Source organism: Apodemus sylvaticus, chromosome 2 (genome assembly GCF_947179515.1).
Source record: "Apodemus sylvaticus chromosome 2, mApoSyl1.1, whole genome shotgun sequence".
Taxonomy (NCBI): Eukaryota; Metazoa; Chordata; class Mammalia; order Rodentia; family Muridae; genus Apodemus; species Apodemus sylvaticus.
The window spans coordinates 34,542,510-34,569,798 of NC_067473.1; the positions used below are offsets into that span (position 1 = coordinate 34,542,510).

The 27,289-nt window shown below is 37.5% G+C and overlaps 1 pseudogene; it reads right to left on the minus strand.

Moving 5' to 3' along the window:
* Nucleotides 1-716: 716 nt before the first annotated feature.
* On the minus strand, nucleotides 717-25,936 carry LOC127677843 (NHP2-like protein 1; annotated as a pseudogene).
* Between the last annotated feature and the right edge of the window lie 1,353 nt (nucleotides 25,937-27,289).

Consider the following 27,289-nt stretch of genomic DNA (forward strand, 5'->3'; position numbering starts at 1 on the left):
GTTATCACTTTCTTCATGTGAGAGAGAATACATCTGACCCATGCTGTGGGAGGGACAGGATAAGGGCTCCCACCATGAGCATTAAACTGCCCTACAAGAAAACCCTATTTACCAAGGAGAGGATGTTTCCTGCTAGCATTGCCTTTCTGTAAGTTCCAGGCAAATAGCCAAGATTTCCACAGAGTTCCTTTGAGCTATCTTTGTCTCGGATGCAGGGGAATATAAGGTTACATACATCAAAAGCACACAGGACATTAGTAAATAGCATCCAAAGATAGGCCTAACATTATCAAATTTCTTCAAATGATAAGGGGCAGGAGGGACTGCTACCCAAAGAAAGTTCCTCAGTGATGGTAACATTATATCAAAGGCACAAGGTACCAGTGTTTCTGTCATCCTACCCTGCCCAGTGGAATAAGTTTGTTGATGAAAGTATACACTGTCCCTGATTTAAGCTTCTCCTGGTTCTTCCTGTTGTTAAATAGAGACAATCTGCTAGTTACCTATCTTAGCTATCATTTCATTTTTTTTAAAGACTAGAAAATGATAGAAGAAAATGAGAAAATAGTGAAAAACAACCCCATTAAAACAAATATAAAAACACAAAACCAAATGTAGTACAATATAATAGACACTGCCTGAAAATAGTACATGCTAACAGACAATATGATACACAAGCAGCATGGAAGTAGACAGCAAAGTGCAAAGGCCACAGCCTACACCAAGAGCCTTTCAGTAGATTGCTGAATGGGCTGGATCTGCTGCTTTAGTTGAGAGTCTTCTTTGATGGTAACAGAACAGGCGATGACTGGCCTGGAGACACCATAGGCCCATCCCAAAGCCTGCTCGGAGCACACAAATATGTAGGGGGCATTCCTGTCTTCACATAGCAGAGGGATGTGCAGGATGATCTCCAAGGGCTCAGCCTCCGCCCCCCATCACAATAAACTCAAAAATGTCTCTGTTGAGGATTTTGGTGGCTTCATTGACTCCTTTGAGTAGCTGCTTATAGTTACATGACTGCTGAACAAGGTCCAGCATCTTCTTGGTGAAGTGGGCATCTGCAAGGGGATAGGCCTTTGGATTCCCATCAGCCTTCGTCGTGGCTGCAGTATGCTGGTCTCCCAGTACTCCATAACAGTCCACCTCAGACAGGCTGAAATGTTGTAAAGAAAAAGGGGTGGAAAATTGAGATTTTATTCTTAAAGCAAATGTATATTGCTAAAAGTGTTAATCCATTTAAAAGCACAATTTATTTTCATAATAGAAACAAGGAGAAAGAATAAAAAATTTAAATTTGCACTCATGTTTCTGGAAGAAGAAAGATAGTTGGTGATAGAGATGGATAATTCTCACTGTTTGGGTGCCACCAGTAGCTGTCTAGCAGCTTTGGTCAAACTGGGTACACCTGGAAGGAGAGTTTGGACTAAAAGAGAAGTGATGGGTGAGAGAAATAATGAAGCCAAGACAAAGTTCTGACCAAGGCCCAATGTTTAATATCTTAACTCTAAAATATATAATGGGGAAGCCCATCTTCCTTTTGCCAGGATCATCTCAGAAAAACAAGCTCAGCTGCTCAGCAGGTAGTGGCTTCTTGCAGGAATCTGTGGATGTGGCAGAAGAATAGACTTCACCTAGTTCAGAAGACTCCACCCTAGGCAGGCTAGGTGACTGTGGCAAACAAGGTCTGATCTAGCCCTCTCAAGGCTGGGAGAAGGGTATATGGAAGATAATATTTCATACTTGATTCACTGTGCACCTATCACTTCTATCACTGATCTATTCCTTATTATGGTTGTTGACATTACCAAGCATATAGTCACATTTTCAGTCCTAATAATATAGCTTTCCATGAACTGTTCTCATAAGTCACACTATAGAGTCTTATCACTGTACCAATTTCTTCATATTTGTTCAACCTTTATTATGTCTATTATGGCATATAAATATGCATATATTTTACCTATGAGTTGCCATTTCTAATTTGTTCATCTTCTGCTTAAACCTTAATTTTCTGGCCCTGTTTTATAATCTAAGATGTGCTTCTAATCCACTCACATGATAACCCCAGGGATGCTTATCTAAAGCCTAATTCCGATCACATAATTTGCTATGTTAAAAGTGTTTGTCAATTTTTACTGTCTGTAAAGCAAAATTCAAACTATTTACCTCTTCTAATCCAACACAAACAGACTTTTAAACATTAAGAGAAATTCTTCTGTGAGATATCTGGTCACACCAGATTTTGTAGTCATATCATCTTATAAAAAGAAAGAAAGAGAGAAAGAGAGAGCAAGGGAGAGAAGGAAGAAGGAGGTGGAGGAGGAGGAGAAGAAGAAAAGGAAGAAAGGAAGGAAGGAAGGAAGGAAGGAAGGAAGGAAGGAAGGAAGGAAGGAAGGAAGGAAGGAAGGAAGGAAGGAAGGAAGGAAAAAAGTTCACTACTTATGAAAGAATTGGCTTTCATCTCTCTAGTATTTCCTGAAAAACTGCTTCCCTTTAAAGCACAGTTCTGTTGTTACCCTTCCTTTAATGTCTTCCATAGCTCTTAAAGACAAATTTCACTCTCTATTCTTTTGTATTATTCAATTACCTTCTGTGTTATTATAATGGTCCAACATTTGAGCTGCAATATTAATGCCCATCTCCCCATTTATTATTGTATTCTACATTATATTCATGAGAGGAAGTAAAATATATTGATTCAGATCTATATTTTGTGGTCAGGTAGACCTGGTACCAAGCATTATAATAAATCCTATTTTTGGAAAGTGCTAAATGTTGTTGAGTGAGATCGAATGATCTCAGGAACATCTCATGTATCTCTATATCAAAAATATACTTCTCCTTTGAAAGGGCTAGTACAGCACTTGAAGATGTTATTCCTCCTTACCTTTTAAGAAATTACTGGCCTGAAGTATACTAAACTGAATGGATTGAGGAAATCAATATAACAAGTGCCTATTCTATACAATTTGGTAAAGGGTTCATGATAAATAAATGAGTTGGATTACCCTTTGAGTTTTCCATCTCCTTTCCTTTTATACATTCTCTGACCTCAACAGGCATATCTGTGATGTGTAGTAAGGTCATGTTTAACCATGCTTTCTATAGATGTTTTATGACATCATTAAAATTGTAATTGTGCATCATTTAATCATCATGTAATTATGTCATTAACACATATGAATTATATGATTAGAGCTATTTACATTAAACAAGCAATTAGATCAAATTATGCTAATAGGATAATGCAGCATAATTCACCAAAATTAATCTTAAAAGCAGAGAAATTAACTCGGACAAACTACCGTTAAATTCCATTGTATATTTAAAAGTAAACAAGTAAATATTGTTGTTTAATCTGCAATGTGTTAAATTCCAATCAACTTGTCTTTCTGGCCCCATCATTTTTAGGCAAAATACTGTAAGTTAATAGTTACCTTGCCTAAATGAATGGGACTAGAAAATCCAGTGTGAAACCCAAAGAGCACATCCATGTTGTACTTACTTACAAGTAGATATTAGCTGTAAAGTACAGGATACCCACACTGCAATCTACAGTCCTAAAGAATCTAAGTCACAAAGAAGAAACAGACAAGGATGCTTGAATCTCACTTAGAAGCAGATATAAAATAGATGTGGGTGGATCAAGGGAGTGAACTGGATGGGTATCAGGATGGGGAGAGGAAAAACAAAGATGAGGTATAGAGAAAATTTGGGAGAGAGCCTGGAGAGTAAATAGAATTCAAATGGCTGGTTGTTGGTGAAGAGGGGCCATTTCTAGGACATTCCAGAGTCCTGGTATGGGGGATATTCTAGGAAGCCTTTGAGGGTAACTATAGGTGAGAAGTGGAAGACATGAAACCTGATGTAGCCACTTCCTGTAGCCAGGCAGGACTCTAGGGGAAGAATATGGACACCAACTCATCCACAAAACCTACAACCCAAAATTTGCACTGCTACTATAAGTTCAGAGACAAAGACTGAACATGGTCTAAGGGAATGGCCAACCAATGGTTGACCCAAACTGAGACCTATCCCATGGGAAAGAACCAAATCCTGACACTATTTTTGATACTGTTATGTTTGCAGACAGGACCCTAGCATAACTGTGTGCTGAGAGGCTCCACTCAGCACCTGACTGAAACAGTTTCAGAGACACACAGTCAAACATTAGGTGGAGTTAGGGAGTCTTGTGGAAGAGTTGGGAGAAGGATTGAGGGGAATCAGAGGACATAGAGACTTCACAAGAAGACCAAGAGAGTCAAATAATGTGGGATTCCAGAGACTGAAACATCAACCAAACTGCATACATTTACTGCACCAAGCCCTCCCCCACCATCCTGCACATATTTAACAGATGTATATTTTGTTTTTATAAGGGTCTCTTAACAACTAGAGCAGGATCTGTCCTTGACTCTATTGCCTGCCTGTGGATCCTGGATCCCTAACTTGGTTGCCTTGTCTGGCTTTAGTGGGAGCTGATATGCCTAGTCTTGAAGTGGCTTAATGCTCCAGGGTGTGCAGGCACCTACAGGAGTCTTCCCCCTTCTCAGAGGAGAAGGGGATGGGGGATGCTGGAAGGATTATGTGATGAGGAAGGGGTGTGATTGGGAATGAAAGAATGAATGAATAAATAAATGGATGAATGAATGAATAAATAAATAAATAAATGGAAAAATGGTTACCTTACCTAAATGTTCATTTCTTCATCCATCATTTACTATCTTTTTAACAAACATATAATGAAGGGTTAGAGAGGTAACAAATATATAATGAAGGATTAGAGAGGTGATTCCTTTGGTAAAGTACTTCTTTTTCAAGTATGAGCACCTCTGGTGAAGTGCTCAACCCCAGGAATATTGGTGCTGTGTTGCGTTCCCAGCTCTTGAAAGATAGAAACATAGGCTTTGGCAGTTTCTGGACAGCTAGTATAACAAAATTTGTGAACTCTAATTTCAATAATAGATCCTGTTTCAAAAAATAAGGTGGTATAAAACTGAAGAAGACATTTGATGTCAACATCCAGCTTACACATGCATGGCACATGAAAATCACATGTACACCCATGTGCAAAGACCTTTCCACATATCCATATATACATGAATTCTCATATCCACAAATTAAAAAAGCGAGCTGCAGTGGTATTTGAACTTTGTGGACTGTGTCTATAATATCAACAGTAGGGGAGACAGGTCAGACTGATTATTAATTCAAGATTAGCCTGAATTGCATGGTGAGTTCCAAAACAACTTGAATTGCATATGAAGATCTTGTTTCACAAAATGAGTAAATATTCCAACCCCTATATCATTCTGCCCTCATTATAAGCTATCTGAAATCCTTAGTAGTAGAAGTGAAGTTGCTTTTCTACAATTCCTATGATAGTTTCTGGTGAATTATAAAGGGGAAATATAAGGCAAAATGTGAACATGAAATACTGTCTTTATTGTGTTAGCACTTTCCACTGTTTCAGTTAAGTCTTAGGTACTTGCATTTGGCATTAAATGCCTTAGGCTAATTGTCACTACAGAGGATTTTGTCTGTAAAGTGAGTCTGGATAACTATGTGTTAAGGCTTTTTAGTCAAATACATGGAACATTTATTAATTCCTTTTTATGCCCTAATTCGATATTTCTTGAATATGAATATTACAATGAGATTTTTCTAGGTCCTAGTCACTATCAAAGTCCAAGCTCACATCTACATATTTAGAAGTTTTATATATATATATATATATATATATATCCATACCTCTTCCTCAGTGGCAGTGGCACACAGGAAATTTTATTGCTTCTTTACTTCTACGAACATCATCATAATTTTTTTTTATGTTTTGACTTCACCCAAAAATGTAAATACACTGTACTAATATGAATTTTGGGAAAGAAGACATATTCAGCCCATCAATAAACTCATTTATTAGTTCTAAGTGAGAATCTAGTTTTAAAAAGGACAAACATGCCAGTGTAGTCTACTGTACCCAGAAAACTCTCAATTATCACAGAGGGAGAAAACAAGATACTTTATGACAAAACCAAATTTAAACAATATTTATCTACCAATCTAGCCCTACAGAGGATAATGGCAGGAAAATTCCAACATAAGGAAGGACACTATAACCCAAGGAAAAGCAAGAAAGTAATCTTCGCACAACAAACAGAAGAAGAGAACCACACAAACATAATTACAACTGCAACAACAAAAACAACAGGAAGCAACAAATATTGGTCCTTATTATCTCTGAACATCAATGGACTCAATTCCCCAATTATATAGATATAGACTAACAGGCTGGATATGTAAACAGCATCTGGTATTTTGCTGCATAACAGAAACACACCTTGGTGACAAAGACAAATATGACTTCAAACTAAAAGGCTAGAAGACCCAGATGGCTAAAGGCAAATGTAGGAATGTTACTAACAGAAATCAAGGCATTATGGCAGAATCTGAACCCAATTCTCCAACATTAGCAAGTCCTGGATACCCCAACACACCAGAAAAACAAGATTTGGATTTAAAATCACTGGTCATGATGCTAGTACAAGAACACATGAAGGACATACTTAAAGAAATTCAGGAGAAAATGGATCAAAAATTAGAAGCCCTTACAAGGGAAACACAAAAAAAAAAAAAATCATTGAAAGAAATTCAGGAGAATACAAAAGCCAATAAGGAGGAATCACAAAAATCACTTAAAGAAATACAGGAGAACCTTGATCAACAGGCAGAAGTCATGAAAGAGGAAACACAAAAATCGCTTAAAGAATTAGAGGAAAACACAAACAAGCAAATGACAGAACTGAGCAAAAATTTCCAGGATCTAAAAACAGAAGTAAAAACAACTAAGAAAGCACAAAGGGAGACAACTTTGGAGATAAAAAACCTTGGGAAAATCAGGGAACATAGACGCAAATATCAAAAACAGAATACAAGAGATAGAAGAAAGAATCTCAGATGCCGAAGAGACCATAGAAACCACGGAATCAACAGTTAAAGAAAATGCAAAATGCAAAAAGCTTGTAACCCAAAATATCCAGGAAATCCAGGACACAATGAGAAAGCCAAATCTAAGGATTATAGGTATTGATGAGAGTGAAGATTTACAACTTAAAGGGCCAGCAAATATCTTCAATAAAATTATGGAAGAAAACTTCCCTAACCTAAAGAGAGAGATGCCCATGAATATACAAGAAGCCTACAGAACTGCAAACAGACTGGACTAGAACAGAAATACCTCCCATCACATAATAATCAAAACCCCAAATGTACTAAACAAAAAAGAATACTTAGGGCAGTAAGAGAAAAAGGGCAAGTAACATATAAAGGAAGACCTATCAGAATTACACCATATTTCTCACCAGAGACCATGAAAGCTAGAAGATCCTGGGCAGAGCTCATGCAGACTCTAAGGGAACACAAATGCCAGCCGAGACTACTATACCCAGCGAAACTATCAATTACTATAGATGGAGAAACCAAGATATTCCATGACAAAACCAAATTTACACAATTTCTACAAACCCAGCCCTACAAAGGATAATAGGGGGAAAGCACCATTACAATGAGGGAAACTATACCCTGTAAAGAGCAGGATATTAAGCTTTTTTCATCAAACCCAAAGAAGATAACCACACACGTATAAAATTAAAATCAAAAATGTTAGGAAGCAATAACCACTACTCCTTGATATCTCTTAACATCAATGGACTCAATTCCCCAATAAAAAGACATAGACTAACAGACTGGTTATGTAAACAGGACCCTACATTTTGCTGCATACAGTAAACACACCTCAATGTCAAAGACAAAAACTACCTTAGAGTAAAAGGCTGGAAGAAAATTCTACAAGCAAATGGTCCCAGGAAACAAGCCGGAGTTGCCATTCTAATTTCAGATAAAATTGACTTTCAACCTAATGTCATCAAAAGAGACATGGAAGGTCACTACTTGCTGGTCAAAGGAAAAATCCAACAAGAACTCTCAATCCTGAACATCTATGCCCCAAATACAAGGGCACCCTCATTCATAAAAGAAACTTTACTAAAGCTCAAAGTACACATTGCACCTAACACAATAATTGTGGGTGACTTCAACACTCCACTTTCACCAATGGACCGATCAGGAAAACAGAAACTAAACAGGGAGACAGTGAAACTAATTGAAGCTTTGAACCAATTGGAGTTAACAGATATATATATAGAAAATTTTATCCCAAACCAAAAGAATATACCTTTTTCTCAGCACCTCATGGTACCTTCTCCAAAATAGATCATATAGTTGGTCACAAGACAGACCTCAACAAATATAAGAAGATTGAAATAATCCCATGCCTCCTATCAGATCACTATGGAGTAAAAGTGGTATTTAGTAACAGTAAAAATAACAGAAAGCCCACATACACATGGAAACTGAACAATACTCTACTCAATGATAACTTGGTCAAGGAAGAAATAAAGAAAGAAATCAAAGATTTCTTAGAATTTAATGAAAATGAAGGCACAACATACACAAATCTATGGGAAACAATGAAAGCAGTGCTAAGAGGAAAACTCATAGCTTTGAGTGCCTCCAAAAAGAAATTTGAGAGAGCTTACACTAGAAGATTAAGGGAACAACTGAAAACCCTGGAACAAGAAGAAGCTAATTCACCCAGGAGAAGAAGAAGACAGGAAATCATCAAACTCAGGGCTGAAATCAATCAAGTAGAAACCAAGAGAACCATACAAAGAATCAACAAGACCAAAAGCTGGTTCTTTGAAAAAATCAACAAGATAGATAAACCCTTAGCCAGACTAACCAAAGGGCACAGAGAAAGTATCCAAATTAACAAAATTAGAATTGAAAAGGGAGATATTACAACAGAAACTGAGGAAATTGAAAAAATCATCAGATCCTACTACAAAAATCTATACTCAACACAACTGGAGAATCTGGAGGATATGGACATTTTCTTAGACAGATACGAATTACCAAAATTAAACCAGGATCAAATAAACCATCTAAACAGACCCATAACCCCTAAAGAAATAGAAGGGGTCATAGATAGGCTTCCAACCAAAAAAAGCACAGGACCAGATGGTTTCAGTGCAGAATTCTATCAGACCTTCAAAGAAGACTTAACACCAATACTCTTCAAACTATTCCACCAAATAGAAACAGAAGGAACACTACCCAACTCCTTCTTCGAAGCCACTATTACGCTGATACCAAAACCACACAAAGATCCAACTGAGAAAGAGAATTTCAGGCCACTTTCCCTTATGAATATCGAGGCAAAAATACTAAATAAAATTCTTGCCCACCGAATCCAAGAACACATCAAAACAATCATCCACCACGATCAAGTAGGTTTCATCCCAGGGATGCAGGGATGGTTCAATATAAGGAAATCCATAAATGCTATCCACTACATAAACAAACTCAAAGAAAAAAACCACATGATCATTTCATTAGATGCTGAAAAAGCATTTGACAAAATTCAGCATCCTTTCATGCTAAAAGTCTTGGAAAGGACAGGAATTCAAGGCCCATATCTAAACATAGTAAAAGCAATATACAGCAAACCGGTAGCCAACATCAAACTAAATGGAGAGAAACTGAAAGCAATCCCACTAAAATCAGGGACTAGACAAGGCTGCCCCCTCTCTCCATATCTTTTCAATATAGTTCTTGAAGACCTAGCTTGGGCAATTAGACAACAGAAGGAGGTCAAAGGGATACAAATTGGAAAGGAAGAAGTCAAGCTATCACTATTTGCAGATGATATGATTGTATACTTAAGTGACCCTAAAAACTCTACTAGAGAACTCCTACAGCTGATAAACAACTTCAGCAAAGTGGCTGGCTACAAAATCAATGCAAGCAAATCAGTATCCTTTATATATTCAAAGGATAAGCAGCCTGAGAAAGAAATTAGGAAAATGACCCCCTTCACAATAGCTACAAACAGCATAAAGTATCTTGGGGTGACTCTAATCAAACAAGGGAAAGAACTATATGACATGAACTTCAGATCTCTGAAGAAGGAAATTGAAGAAGATCTCAGAAAATGGAAAAACCTTCCATGCTCATGGATTGGCAGGATTAATACAATTAAAATGGCCATCTTGCCAAAGGTAATCTACAGATTCAATGCTATTCCCATAAAAATCCCAACCCAGTTCTTAACAGAGCTAGAAAGAGCAATTCTCAAATTCATCTGGAATAACAAAACACCTGGATAGGTAAAACTATTCTCAACAGTAAAAGAACTTCAGGGGGATTCAATATCTCAGACTTTAAACTCTACTACAGAGCAATAGTGATAAAAACTGCATGGTATTGGTACAATATCAGGCCAGCGGATCAATGTAATAGGATTGAAGACCCAGAAATGAACCAACACACCTATGGTCACTTGGTCTTTGACAATGGAGTTGAAAGGATCCAGTGGAAAAAAGATAGTCTTTTCAACAAATGGTGCTGGTTCAATTGGAGGTCAGCAAGCAGAAGAATGCGCATCGATCCATTCTTATCTCCTTGTACCACGCTCAACTCCAAATGGATCAAGGACCTCCACATCAAACCTGACACACTGAAACTAATCGAAAAGAAACTGGGGAAGACCCTGGAGGACATGGGCACAGGGGAAAAGTTCCTGAATAGAACACCAATAGCTTATGCTCTAAGATCAAGAATTGACAAATGGGACCTCATAAAACTACAAAGTTTATGTAAGGCAAAGGACACTGTCAAAAGGACAAAATATCAACCAACAGAATGGGAAAGGATCTTCACCAACCCTAAATCCAACAGAGGGCTAATATATACAAAGAACTCAAGAAAGTAGAACCCAGAGAACCAAATAACCCCATTAAAAAGTGGGGTACAGAGCTAAACCCCCAGGGGTAAAGAATTTTCACATGAAGAACTTCGGAGGGCTGAGAAACACCTTAAAAAATGTTCAACATCATTAATCATTAGGGAAATGCAAATCAAAACAACCCTGAGATTTCACCTCACACCAGTCAGAATGGTTAATTCAAAAACTCAGGAGACAGCAGGTGTTGGTGAGGATGTGGAGAAAGAGGAACACTCCTCCACTGCTGGTGGGATTGCAAGATGGTGCAGCCACTCTGGAAATCAATCTGGTGGTTCCTCAGAAAACTGGGCATGTCACTTCCTGAGGACCCTGTTATACCACTACTGGGCATATATCCAGCGGATTCTTCAGCATGCAATAAGGACACATGCTCCACTATGTTCATAGCAGCCCTATTTATAGTAGCCAGAAGCTGGAAAGAACCTAGGTGTCCATCAACGCAGGAATGGATAAAAAAAATGTGGTATATTTACACAATGGAGTACTATTCAGCAATTAGAAACAATGAATTCATGAAATTCTTAGACAAATGGATGAAGCTGGAGAACATCATACTAAGTGAAGTAACCCAGTCTCAAAAAATCAATGATGGTATGCACTCACTGATAAGTGGATATTAGCCTAGAAACTTTGAATACCCAGGACATAATCCACAAATTAAATGATGTCCAAAAAGAATGGAGGAGTGGCCCCTGGTTCTGGAAAGACTCAGTGCAAGAGTATAGGGGAATTCCAGAACAGGGAAGTGGGAAGGGGTAGATGGAAAAATAGGGGGACAGAAGAGGGCTTATGGGACTTGCGGTGAGTGGGGACCCAGAAAAGGGGAAATCATTTGCAAAGTAAATAAAAAAAATAAAATAAATAAATAAAAAAGAAAAGAAAAACATTTCAAACAATGGTCCCAAGAACCAGTTGAAGTAGCAATTTTAGTATCTAATAAAATAAACTTTTAACCAAAAGTAATCAAAGGACAGGGAAGAACACCACTTGCTTACCAATGGAAAATCCACCAAGATGAAACTCAATTCTGAATATCTATACCCCAAATGCAAGGGCACCAATATTTTTAAAAGAAATATTACTGAAGCTCAAAGCACACATTGAAACTCATACAATAATAATAGAAGATTTCAACACCCCACTCTCACCAATGGACAGATCATGGAAACAGAAACTAAACAAAGGTACAGTGAAACAAATAGAAGCTATGAACTAAATAGATTTAACAGTTATCAACAGAATATTTTACCCTAAAACCAAATAATATACCTTCTTCTCATCACCTCATTGTACCTTCTCCAAAATTAACAACATAACTGGACACAAAAAAGCCTTTACCACTACAAGAAGACTGAAATAATGTCATGCACCCTATCATATAACCTTGGACTATGGCTGGGCTTAAACAACAACATAAGCAATAGAAAGCCCACATATACATGGAAGTTGAACTACTCTATTCAATGATAACTTAGTGAGGGAAGAAATAAAAAATTAAATATTTTTTTAGGATTTAACAAACTGAAGATACAACATATGCAAACTTATGGGACACAATGAAAGTATTGCTAAAAGGAAAACACATGGCTCTGAGTGCATCCATAAAGAAACTGGAGAAAGCACACACTAGCAACTTGACAGCACACCTAAAATCTCTAGAACAAAAAGAAGCAAATATACCTAAGAAAAGTAGATGGCAGGAAATATTCAAACTCAGGGCTGAAATTAACCAAGTAGAAAGACAGCTATACCAAAAAATCAGCAAAACCAGGAGCTGTTTCTTTGAGAAAAGCAACAAGATAGGTAAAACCTTAGCCAGACTAACCAGAGGACATAGAGAAAGTATCCAAATTAACAGAATCATAAAGGAAAAGGGAGACATAACAACTGAAACTGAAGAAATTCAAAATAATCAGATCCTACTACAAAAGTCTATATTCAACAAAACTGGAAGATCTGGATGAAATGGATACTTTTCAAGACAGTCTCTAGGTACCAAAGTTAAATCAGGATGAGACAGACCATATAAACCGTTCCATAACTCCTAAAGAAATAGAAGCAGTCATTAAAAGTCTCACAAACAAAAAAAATGCCCAGGACCTGATGGCTTTAGTGAAGAATATTATCAGATTTTCAAAGAAGGCCTAATACCAATATCTTATAAACCCACACTTACACTGATACATAAACCACACAAAGACCCAGCAAAGAACTTCAAATCAATTTTCATCATGAATATTGATGTAAAATTACTCAGTAAAATTCTTGCAAATTGATCCAAGAACACATCAAAACTATCATTAACCATGATCAGTAGGCTTCATCCCAGGGATGCAAGGATGGTTTAATATATGGAAATACAACAGTGTAATACACTATATGAACAAACGCAAAAAAAAAACAAAACAAAAAACAAAAAACACATGATCATCTTATTAGATGCTGAAAAAGCTTTTTTACAACACCCATTCAGATTAAAAGTATTGGAGATATCTGGAAATCAAGGTCCATCCTTTTTTTTATTGTTTTTTTATTCGATATATTTTTATTTACATTTCAAATGATTTCCCCTTTTCTGGCCCCCCACTCCCCAAAAGTCACATAAGCACCCTTCCCTTCCCCCTATTCTTCCACCCCCCCTTCCCACTTCCCTGTTCTGGTTTTGCCTTATACTGCTACACTGAGTCTTTACAGAACCAGGGACCACTCCTCCATTCTTCTTGTACCTCATTTGATGTGTGGATTATGTTTTGGGTATTCTAGTTTTCCAGGCTAATATCCACTTATTAGTGAGTGCATACCATGATTGATCTTATGAGACTGGGTTACCTCATTTAGTATGATGTTCTCCAGCTCCATCCATTTGCCTAAGAATTTCATGAATTTATTGTTTCTAATGGCTGAATAGTACTCCATTGTCTATATATACCACATTTTTTGCATCCATTCTTCTTTTGAGGGATACCTGGGTTCTTTCCAACTTCTGGCTATTATAAATAGAGCTGCTATGAACATAGTGGAGCATATATCCTTATTACATTCTGGGGAATCTTCTGGGTATATGCCCAGGAGTGGTATAGCAGGATCATTCTGAAGTGGCATGCCCAGTTTTCTGAGGAACTGCCAGATTGATTACCAGAGTGGTTGTACCAATTTGCAACCCCACCAGCAGTGGAGGAGTGATCCTCTTTCTCCACATCCTTGCCAACACCTGCTGTCTCCTGAATTTTTAATCTTAGCCATTCTGACTGGTGTAAGGTGAAATCTCAGGGTTGTTTTGATTTGCATTTCCCTGATGACTAATGAAGTTGAGCATTTTTTAAGATGTTTCTCTGCCATCTGAAGTTCTTCAGGTAAGAATTCTTTGTTTAACTCTGTACCCCATTTTTAATAGGGTTATTTGGTTTTCTGGGGTCTAACTTATTGAGTTCTTTGTATATATTGGATATTAGCCCTCTATCTGATGTACGGTTGGTGAAGATCTTTTCCCAATTTGTTGGTTACCAATTTGCCATTTTGATGGTGACCTTTGCTTTACAGAAACTTTGTAATATTTTAGGTCCCATTTGTCAATTCTTGATCTTAGAGCATATGCTATTGGTGTTCTGTTCAGGAACGTTCCCCCTGTACTGATGTCCTCTAGGGTCTTCCCCAGTCTTTTCTACTAGCTTCAGAGTGTCTGGCTTTATGTGGAGGTCCTTGATCCATTTGGAGTTGAGCTTAGTATAAGGAGACAAGGATGGATCAATTCACATTCTTCTGCATGCTCACTTCCAGTTGAACCAGCACCATTTGTTGAAAAGGCTAACTTTAAACATAATAAAAGTAACATACAGAAGAAAGAAAGAAAGAAAGAAAGAAAGAAAGAAAGAAAGAAAAGAAAGAAAGAAAGAAAGAAAGAGAGAGAGAGAGAGAGAGAGAGAGAAAGAAAGAAAGAAAGAAAGAAAGAAAGAAAGAAAGAAGAAAGAAAGAAAGAAAGAAAGAAAGAAAGAAAGAAAGAAAGAGAGACAGAGAGAGAGAGGGAGGGATGGAGGAAGGAAGGAAGGAAGGAAGGAAGGAAGGAAGGAAGGAAGGAAGGAAGGAAGGAAGGAAGGAAGGAAGGCAGGAAGGAAGAAAGAAAGAAAGAAAAAAAAGAAAGAAAGAAAGAAAAGAGAGAAAAGAGAGAAAAGAGAGAAAAGAGAAAGGAAAATTAGCCAACCTTAAACTAAATGAAGAGAAACTTGTAATCACACTAAAATTAGGAGCAAGACAAGGCTGCCCATTCTCCCCCTATCTATGCAATACAGTACTTGAAGTTCTAGCCAGAACAATTAGACAATAAAAAGAGATAAAAGAGATACAGATGAGAATGGAGGAAGTGAAGATATCACTATTTGTAAATGGGATGATAGTATACTTAAGCTGTAGGAGTAAGCTGTAGGAGATAACTCCTACAGCTGATAACTTGAGAAAAGCAGCTGGGTAGAAATTAACTCAAATCAGTAGCCTTCCTCTACTCAACGTATATACAGGGTGAGAAATTAGGGATATAACATCCTTCACAATTGTCACAAATAATACAAAATATCTTGGTGTGACTCTAACCAAGAAACTGAAAGATATATATGACAAGAACTTCAAGTCTCTGAAGAATGAAACCAAAGAAGACCTCAGATGATGGAAAGATCTTCCATGTTCATAGATTGGTAGGATTAACATAGTAAAATTGGCCATCTTACCTAAAACAATCTACGGATTCAATGCAATTCTCATCAAAATTCCAACTCAATTATTCACAGAGATAGAAAGAGCAATTCTCAAATTTATTTGGAATAACCGAAAACACAGGATAGTAAAAACCATTCTCAACAATAAAAGAACTGTGAAAATCACCATTTCTCAACTCAAGGTATACTACAGAGAAATATTGAAAAAAACTTTCTGCTATTGGTACAGTGACAGGCAGGTAGATCAGAGAAATAGAATTGAAGACCCGGACATGAACCCACATAACTAGGATTACATGATTTTGACAAAGAAGCCAAAATCCTCCAGTGGGAAAAAAGACAGCATTTTCAACAAACGGTGGTGGTTCAACTAGCAGTCACCATGTAGAAGAATGAAAATTGATCCTTTATTTTATTTCTCCTGAATCTTTTGCATCTTTTTATTAGATATTTTCTTTATTTACATTTCAAATGTTACCCCCTTCCTTGTTTTCCCTCCAAAAACCCCCTATCACATCCTCCCTCCCCCTGTTTATTAACCGACCCAATCCTGATTCCCTGACCTGGCATTCCCCTACAAGCCTTCACAGGCACAAGGGCATCTCCTACCATTGATGTCCCACAAGGCCACACTCAGCTACACATCCTGCTGGAGCTATAGGTCCCTCCATGTGTACTCATTGGTTGGTGATAAAGTACATATGAGCTCTGGAGGTACAGGGTAGTTGATATTGCTGTTCCTCCTATGGGACTGCAAACCCCTTCAGCTCCTTGGGTCATTTACCTAGCTCCTCCATTAGTGACCCTGTGTTGAGTTCAATAGTTGACTGAGCATCCCATTCTGTATTTATATCCTGAGAAGCCCTGAAGCCCTGATATATATATATATATATATATATATATATATATATATATATATATATATCAGGCTCTTGTCAGCAAACACTCGTTGGCATTCACAAAAGTGTCTAGGTTTGGTAACTGTATATGGGATGAGTGCCCAGGTGAGGCAGACTCTGGATGGCCATTCTTTCAGCCTAAATCTCAAGTCTAAGTGGACCAAGGACCAAAACCAGATATGGTAAATATAATATAAGAGAATGTGAGGAAGAGCCCCTAGCACATGGGCACACAGGGGAAATTTTCTATATGGAATACCACTGACTTATGCTCTAATATCAACAATCTACAAATGGGGCCTTATAAATTTGAAAACTTTCTATAAGGCAATGGACACCATCCATAGGAAAAAAACAGCAATCCACAAATTGGAGAAAGATCTTTATCAATCCTACACCCCGATAGAGTTCTATTATTCAAAATATACTAGACAGATTGGCCAAGAAAACAAAACTCAGTTGATAGCAAATGCAACCAAGAATATGGAGAAAGAGGAACCATCCTCGATTGTTGGTGGGATTGATGCTAGTACAACCACTCTGGAAATCAGTATAGAAGTTCCTCAGAAAATTGGAAAAAGTTCTAACTGAGAACCCAGTTTAACACTCCTGGGCATATACCGAAAATATGTTCCAACATATATCAAGCTCACATGCTCCACAATGTTCATAATAGCCTTATTTATAGTTGTCAGAAGCTGGAAACAACCTGGATGTCACTCAACTGAAGAATAGATATGGAAAACAAGGCTCATTTACCAATAGGATATTATTTGGTCATTAAAAATAAAGACATCAGCTGGGTGGTGTTGGTGCACACCTGTAATCCCAGCACTCAGGGAGGCAGAGGCAGGTGTATTTCTGAGTTAGAGTCCAGCCTGGTCTACAGAGTGAGTTCCAGGACAGCCATGGAAATACAGAGACAACCTGTCTCTATAAAAAAAAATTCCAAAAAAAAAAAAAAAAAGGGACATCATGAAATTCACAGGCAAATTGATGGGAATTGATTGTGGCTACCCAGTTACAAAAGAATATACATGATAAGAAGATATTAGGCAAAAATTAGCTCAGAATACCCATGATACAACACACAGACCACATAAAAGCCATAAAGAAAGAATATTAGAGAAAAGTGTAGATGCTACAGTACTACTCAGGAGTGAAAAGAGAATAATCTCTGGGAAGTAGTAGGAGAGAAGGAGTATGGAGAGGAGTATGGAGAGGAACAAGGGGGTCTGGTTCAAATATGGGAGTAGATGAAGGAAAAGCACAGAGGGTCAGGAATTTGAAAGGAGGTGTGTAGCAGTGGCAGAGGGTGAACTGGTGGCAGCCACAAGAAAGTTCCAGATTCCAGAGACCAAAGAGATTTTCAGGACCCAACAAAGAGGACATTAGCTAAAATACCCAACGAACAGGAGGTAGAATTGTAGAGCCCATATCCAGTAGTTAAAAATGGGCCCCGGTTGAGGAATGGGGCTACACACCCAACTCAAAAATATTAATCTAGAATTTCTCCTGTCAACAGGAAATGCAGGGACAAAGCATGGAACATAGGCTAAAGGAAAGGCCATCCAGAGGCTGCCATACCTAGGGATCCATCCCATCTACAGACACCAAATACATACACTATTTATTATACCAAGAAATGCTTGCTGGCAGGAGCCTGGTATAGAGCTGTGCCCAGAGAGGTTCTGACAGGTACAGAAGCAGATGCATGGGGCGAAATGTCCAACTGAGCACGGGGATCTCAATGGAGAATTAGGAGAAGGACTGAGGTAGGTGACAGGCTTTGCAACCCCATAGGAAGAACAACAATATCAACCATCCAGACCCCAAATTCCCAGGGACTGAGCCACCAACTACAGAGTACACATGGGGACACCCATGGCTCTAGCTAAACATGTACCAGAGGACTGACTTATCATTAGTGGGAGGAGACTCCCTTTGTCCTGGTTTAGGCTGGATGACCCTGCATAGGGGAATGCTAGAACACTGAGGCTGGAGTGGATAGGCGAGGGTGAGAGGAAACACCCTCATAGAGGAAGGAGGGAAGGGAATGGAGGTTTATGCAGGGAAGATTGGGAAGGGTGATAACATTTGACATGTAAATAAATAAAATAACCAACAGGATATACTTTACTCAGGGTTTCCTAAGATCATTATATCCATTCTGAATGCAGTTACTTTTATTTCAATTTCTGTAAAATTCAGCATGACAAATAAAAATACACACAAGGTAAATATGCATTTTTATTTATATACAAATCTATATGATATTGATATATCAGTTTGAGAATATATTATTATTTTCAAAATAACTTCTTATTCTATAGCTATTACAATGCAATCTTCTATGCTCCTTTCATACATACACACACACACACACACACACACACACACACATGTATATATAATGAATGTATATTCTAAACAATAATATTTTCTTACATATAGATTTGTCTGTTCAAGAAATTTCATATACATAGAGTCAATTTGGATATAATTGTGACAAGACCCTGACTACTATAATGTTTTGGAATGTATTCTTATGCTACCAAATATCAACAGTTTTTTATTTACATAAACAGAAACTGTCTCTTGTTTCCACATTCAAGATGCTAAGTAATATAATGTCTCTTTTGTGAAGAGAATCTCTTCATAATTGTCTTTTTAAGATTCTTTCAAGTTCCATATAAATTTCAGGATTGCTTTGCCAGTTCTGTAAAAAACATACCATTGATATTACTTTTGAGGTTCTATTAAGTAAGTAGGTTTATTTGGGTAGTACAGACATTTAACGTTAAGGCTTCTTTCAACCTGTGACCCCAGGATTCCTTATGTTTTTTTTTTTCATGTTGGTTGCTTTGTTGTATATGTATGTGTATATATATGTGTAAGCTTGTATTTCTCTTTCTTATAAAAGCTTTATAATATCAGGTGAAAAGAAGTCCAAACCTCTAGTTAGCATCAGCAGTGATAGTAGTAGTGGTAGTAGAAGGTGAGAAAACAAACCGGTGCAGTCTAGGATAGCCTTCAACTTACTATGTATCCAAGTAGACTCAAACTAATAATTCTCTTGTTTATGTCTCACCAGTATTGCAATTATAGCCACACTTTCACTTCCTGATTTGTTACATTTATTCTTAGCTGATTTGTAGCTATTGTAAATATCACAGGTTTCTCAGATTCTATTTTAGATAAATTGTTACTAGTGTCAGACAATGCTCTTGATTTTTGCGTGTGGATTTTGAGTTCTGCATCAATGCTAAATTTTCTTATATTGTTTTGTGTGGAGTGTTTAGAGTTTTTATGAAAAAATATTTAATGCACAAACTATTTGAAAACCATCTGTATTAGCTCCTGTTTTACTGCTGTGAACAGGCACTATGATCAATTCAAGTTTTATAAAAGACAGCATTTATGGGGGGATGGCTTACAGGTTCAGAGGTTCATTCCATTGTCATCAAGGCATGGCAGCATCCAGGAAGGCATGATGCAGGAGGAGCTGAGAGTTCTACATCTTTATCCAAAGGAAGCCAGGAACAGACTTGGCATCCTCAGGCATCTAGGGGGAAGATCACTAAGGCCATCCCCACAGCGACATACTTCCTCCAACAAGGTCACACCTTCTAATAGTGCCAGTCTCTGGGAGGAGCATATACAACCCATCACAATGTGGGTGCTCTTCATGTCCTTTTTCAGCCTGGGTGCTCTAGTGACATCTCTCACTGTCATGGAGAATATGAGTCTAGAATGTTTTTCTTGTTCTAGATCTTAAGGAAAATGATTAAAGTTTCCCTGTTCACCCTAGCATTAGCAGAGGGGTTATTATATATGACTTTTACTATTATGGTTTATATGAATTATAGCTCTTTTATACATTATTTGATTTAATATTTAATTGATGAAGTACATGAATCTATATTTTTCTGCTTATGCCTATTTGATTTGGATATTCTATTTAGCATTATTATGTTTGCAAATTTATTGATAGGTTAACATTGAATAAACATTTAAAATACATTTGTCTTATTTAGTATTTGTTATATTTTTCATTCGTGATATCTAGCTATAATTCCTTTCATCTAATATCAATAGGACAAATCCAGGATTTGTCTTTTATTTAGTATTTGTGAACTGTTACTTTTTAATTATCTACATTAGCATTGGTGAAGTGAATCCCCTTTATACAACCATTTCTAACATGTTTGCTCCCCTTCGTTTATGACTATTTTCATTGCTAGGCTTGGCAAAATCATGTTATCTGGAACATATGCATAATTTTAGGGTTAGAACCATTAATTTTATTTCTTTTTTCTATTATTCTTTTCTTTTTATGGTTTTTTTATTTGATATATTTTTATTTACATTTCAAATGATTTCCCCTTTTCTGGCCCCCCCACTCACCTAAGGTCTCATAAGCTCCCCTTCCCTCTCCCCGTTCTCCCACTCACCCCTTCCCACTTCCCTGTTCTGGTTTTGCCTTATACTGCTACACTGAGTCTTTCCAGAACCAGGGGCCACTCCTCCATTCTTCTTGTACCTCATTTGATGTGTGGATTATGTTTTGGGTATTCCAGTTTTCCAGGCTAATATCCACTTATTAGTTAGTGCATACCATGATTCATCTTTTGAGACTGTGTTACCTCACTTAGTATGATGTTCTCCAGCTCTATCCATTTGCCTAAGAATTTCATGAATTCATTGTTTCTAATGGCTGAATAGTACTCTATTGTGTATATATACCAAAATTTTTCCACCCATTCTTCTGTTGAGGGATACCTGTGTTCTTTCTAGTTTCTGGCTATTAAAAATAGGGCTGCTATGAACATAGTGGAGCATATATCCTTATTACATTCTGGGGAATCTTCTGGGTATATGCCCAGGAGTGGTATAGCAGGATCTTTCTGAAGTGACATGCCCAGTTTTCTGAGGAACTGCCAGACTGACTTCCAGAGTGGTTGTACCAGTTTGCAACCCTACCAGCAGTGGAGTGTTCCTTTTTCTCCACATCCTCACCAACACCTACTGCCTCCTGAGTTTTTAATCCTAGCCATTCTGACTGGTGTAAGGTGAAATCTAGGCTTGTTTTGATTTGCATTTCCCTGATGATGTTTTTCTGATTGGTCCATTGAGGAGAGTGGAGTGTTGAAGTCACCCATAATTATTGTGTTAGGTGCAATGTGTGCTTTGAGCTTTAGTAAAGTTTCTTTTATGAATGAGTGTGCCCTTGCATTTGGCGCATAGATGTTCAGAATTGAAAGTTCTTGGTGGATTTTTCCTTTGACCAGCAAGAAGTGTCTGTCCTTCTGTATCTCTTTTGATGACTTTAGGTTGAAAGTCAATTTTATCTGATATTAGAATGGCTGCTCCGGCTTGTTTCCTGAGACCATTGGCTTGTAAAATTGTCTTCCAGCCTTTTACTCTAAGGTAGTTTTTGTCTTTGACATTGAGGTATGTTTCCTGTATGCAGCAAAATGTAGGGCCTGTTTCCTTATCCAGTCTGTTAGTCTATGTCTTTTTATTGGGGAGTTGAGTCCATTGACGTTAAGAGATATTAAGGAATAGTGATTATTAGTTCCTGTCATTTTCTATGTTATTTTTATATTTGAGTGGTTATCTTCTTTTGGGTTTGCTGAAAAAAGGTAACTATCTTGTTTTTTTCCAGGGTGTCATTTCCCTCCTTTTATTGGAGTTTTCCTCCTATTATTCTTTGTAGTGCTGGGTTTATAGAAAGATATTGTATAAATTTTGTTTTGTCGTGGAATATTTTGGTTTCTCCATCTATTGTGATTGAGAGTCTTGCTGAGTATAGTAGTCTTGGCTGACATTTGTGTTCTCTTAGAGTCTGCATGATATCTGCCCAGGATCTTCTAGCTTTCATGGTCTCTGGTGAGAAGTTTGGTATGATTCTGATAGGTCTTCCTTTATATGTTACTTGGCCCTTTTCTCTTGCTGCCATTAATATTCTTTCTTTGTTTAGTACATTTGGGGTTTTAATTATTATGTGAAAAGAGGTATTTCTGCTCAGGTCCAGTCTGTTTGGAGTTCTGTAGGCTTCTTGTATATTCATGGGCATCTCTTTATGTTGGGAAAGTTTTCTTCCATAATTTTGTTGAAGATATTTGCTGGCCCTTTAAGTTGTAAATCTTCACTCTCATCTATGCCTATAATCCTTAGGTTTGGTCTTTTCATTGTGTCCTGGATTTCCTGGATGTTCTGGGATACAAGATTTTTGCATTTTTCATTTTCTTTGACTGTTGAGTCAATGGTTTCTATGGTATCTTGGGCATCTGAGATTCTTTCTTTTATCTCTTGTATTCTGTTGTTTATGTTTGCATCTATGGCCCCTGATTTCTTCTCAAGGTTTTCTATCTCCAAAGTTGTCTCCCTTTGTGATTTCTTAGTTGTTTCTACTTCTGATTTTAGATCCTGGAAGGTTTTGCTTAGCTCCTTCACTTGCTTGTTTGTGTTTTCCTGTAATTCTTTAAGAGATTTTTGTGTTTTCTCTTTCATGACTTCTGACTTGTTTGACTCACTTTCTCCTGCATTTCTTTAAGTTTATTGTGTGTGTGTGTGTGTGTGTGTGTGTGTGTGTTTCTTCTTTATTGGCTTCTATCTCTTGAGCCTTATTCTCCTGAATTTCTTTAAGTGACTTTTGTGTTTCCATTATACAGGTTTCTAGCTTATTCATGTTCCCATGTATTTCTTTACGAGATTCATTTATGTCCTTTTTGTGTTCTTCTAGCAGTATCATGAACAGTGATTTTAAATCCAAATCTTGTTTTTCTGGTATGTTTGTTTAACCAGGACTTGCTGATGTTGGATAGTTTGCTTCAGACGCTGCCATATTGCCTAGATTTCTGTTAGTAGCATTCCTGCTTTTGCCCTTTGCCATCTTGTTTTCTCTAGCATTAGTTGGTCTCGTCTCTGGCTGGTGTTTGTACCTCCTGTGAGGCTGTAGGGCTATTTCTGCAACACTGAATGGCTGGGTTTCCCCTGTTACAGACTGCAGATGTGCTGTCCTCTTCTTGGCTGCTCTTGGAGCCCTAGTGTGCCTTGCCCTAGATTGTCTGTGTGAACCAGGCAGTGCCCGTTTGCTCCTTCAGGGAGTGCTGCTGCGGGACCTTTTCTGAGTGATGGTCACTCTGCTGGGCAGCTGATCTCCCAACCGGGTTGGTGCACACAAGGCTAGCCTAGCTGCTGAGGCCCTGAGTCTAGGCAAAAGCCTGGCAGGCTAAGGCCCTAGCAAAGTTCCCCTCGGGCTATGACTGTTAATTGGTTCTGTCAGGTGGCCAGGATGGCAGAGTGTGAGTGCTCCCTGAAAGTGCCGGGAGAGTCTGCTAGACTAACAACCTCCTGGCCGGATTGGCACACAGATGGCCCACCGAGCAGCCCAGGGCCTGGGGGCAGTCCAATGCCTGTCTGGCTTAGACCCATGCTATGTTTGCCTCGGGCTATGACTCTTAGCTGACTTTGCCTGCTAGAACTCTCTGGTGTCCTGTAGTCAAAATGGTGGCATATGCCGGGAAAGGCAAACAACCTCCTGACTGGGTTGGCACCCAGATGGCCCCTGAAAAGCCCAGGGCCTGGGTGCAGGCCAATGCCCGTCGGGCTTAGACCCACACGATGTTGGCCTTGGGTTATATTTGCGTACCTCAGTCTGTCAGATTTCTCTGGCATCGGAGATCCAAGATGGTGGACAGACTCTCATAACTGACTGGCGGGAGGCAGAGTTCTGATGTAGCTTCTGTGGGGTGAAAGGTGCTGTAAATCTACCCCCGCCTGCAGCCTGGCTGGCCAGTGAAGGTCAGTGGTAGGGGACACAAGGCCTGCCTGGACCCTGTCACCTTGGTTTCACTGCTGATGACCCTTCCACTGGACCAGCCCCTGCTGCTATTGCCGCTGCCGCCACTGCCGCCGCCACCACCGCCGCCACCTCTATTATTGTTTTCAATTCACCTTTGAAATTACTTTATTATTTTTATACTCATATATTTTGTTCTAATATCTTTTGTACAATGTCTAAGTTTCTGAAGATTTTTAGTTACCATTTTATAGTTTCTATTTTTTTTAAATTTTAAATAATTTGTATGCACAAATTTGCTACTTTAATATTAATACTAAAATATTACAACTTTGTATTTTTCTTTAATCTAGATATCATACCAGCTATATCTACATATAGTTATTATTTCAAAGAATAAATTTGTGATGGTCTGGCAGTGTGGAAAGATCAAGGATCATTTAAAAGATCCATGATCAATAATTATTTGTAATAAAGTATATTAGAAGAAAGAGATAAGAACAGAATATAAGCATTTAAAGATAAAAAGTCCATAATAACATTACATTCAAGTCAAATATATGTGAGATATTTCTTTTAAAATTAAGAGGATAGTACATTTATCATACTTTATTTTGTATTCATTATTGACTCATCAGTATCTTATATAATAAAATACTGTATACACAGCAAAAGAATTGTTTAGTCAAATTCATTATGAGAAGTTTTCCACACTGTTTCCACGTTCCAGACAATCTCTATTCTATATAACAATGCTTCCCTTTGTTCTGAATACAGAATAACATTTTATAACACTGCCCATGCTGTTTTTATAATACTGCATGGGGTTCAGTGTTATTTAATGAGGCATTTCTCTTCATCAATCTGAGAAGCTCAGAAATGTTTTCATGCTGCGCACAAAGATGAGAGTTTATAGAATATGCTTGACTGTAAAATTTCTCTATTTTTATGCAAACATAAATCAATAGACTTGTGAAGTTGATGATCTACTTAACGTTTGGCTCACAGTTTGACTGCAAGTATTTAGGTGAACTAGTGAGAAAAATACTCAAGCACTATTAATTAGATTTGATTTTTTTTCTAATTATGCAGATCCCCTCCTTTTTTCACCAGTACAAGTAAAAAAAGTGAATCAACTGACTATTTTTGCTTTTGATTTTCTATTCTATATAGACTTCTTGGGTTTTTTAATACCCCTTTCCCCTTCTACATAATGAATATATTGGTAGGGTAGTATGATGCTATAGTATGTGCATCTATAAATCCCATTATCATAAAGCATGAAATAAAGAATGACATAGCAGCTAAGGGATCAAGCTTTAACACTATACTAAAACATTGCAATCCATGTATGTTCCTGTCTCATTCAGAGCTATCTTGGAGTGCATGCAGGCCCTGCACTGAAGATTGAACATGACTGAATACAGTATTAGATGCCACATGTTACCACTAAATCAGGTGTTGGGTAATCCCCAGCATGCTAGATTGAATTCACACTAACTTTTAATTGATCAAAACATCCAATGGAAACAGTTATGACATAGAGCGAATTGTATTGTACCTTTGCATTTACGTACTGATGGATTTTATTTCATAATACCTTTGATTCACCTAGCTTCCTCTCATCAAGATAGAGCTCATTCCAAAGCTTCACCATGCCCAGTGTTGGAACCCTTGTCTAATGCAATTTGCTTCTTGAAGCATTCTTGTTATGACCTATGCAAGGGTGCTATCCAGGACTGGTTTGTATGCATCACCTTATTTTTCCACTCTGAGTAGATCTGAACTATACTTAGAATTTTGTACATAATTCAGGGTTATTTCTTAGGAATCAATCAAAACATAAAGACAGATTTATATTTTCAGCATACAAAAATAGCAAACAGGGGACTTTTTAATAGCATCTGCTTTGTTGAATTTCTAAACTGCTTCTTAAACCGAAGCAACGAAGTTACATCTTAATAGTTAAGCCAAGAATTCTACTTGTGGTCAAATGATGCACTCATTACCATTAGCATACATATGTGAGAAATTTGGCCATTGTGTTCCCAGCTGGCAGATTTTACTAACATCTGGGTTATTAACATCAGAATCAGCAATCTAGAGAATTGTTCTTCTAACACATCCAGCTAATCCTAGGCCCAAATTAGTTCTTTTCCAAACCCACCTGCAGTAAAATCTAGCCATCAAGCAGTTTACCCTTGCAGAGTTGCTGGAATTATGTATAAGAGTACATTAGTATTAAACATATCAGAAAAACTGGGGCTTACTTTTAAAAGTGAAGGTCAAAACACCAATAATCTGTATTTGTCCTTTATAAATTCTGGTGAAGAGTCAGTGATCCTCCCCACTGTAGGACCCAAAATACTAGTAGAAATGAGAGACTATGTATTCATGATTTAAGTAGTATCTTATCATATATATAATTGACAAGTGTGTATATTGAAAATAAATATTTAAATCCGTCCTCCCATGTAACAACAGGAATATGTATCATTTTCACATGCAAGAGACTTTACAAACCACAAGAAAACAATATGAAAATAACATGCTAAAAACTAACTTACAAAGAAAAAAAGGTAAATTAATTTTTCTAAAGATAAGGCACAAATATGAAACTGTTTTATTATTTTCTGCCCAGAGGGTTTTTTAAAACTAATAATGAATTTGCTAGAATGTTTATTTCAATAATGGCTAGCAAATGCCTCATATTTCCATTATTATTATTGGCAAGACACAATTATGTTTAAAGTATTTTGGTCATTTTATTAGTTATATTATATTCATTAGGAAAACATTTATCTTCTGAAATTTTTAAACAACTTAAGAATTTTCACAATGTTAGTTGGCATGGAAAGGTGAACTGAGTCATACCTAAATATATCACTGTGTCACGTGATCATGTCATCTTGGATTATAGGCACTTCCTGAGGAAAACACAATTTGTGTAAGTCTGTTCAGAATAAGTCCAGAAAAATCATAAAGCATGAATGGAAGCATCAACACTGAT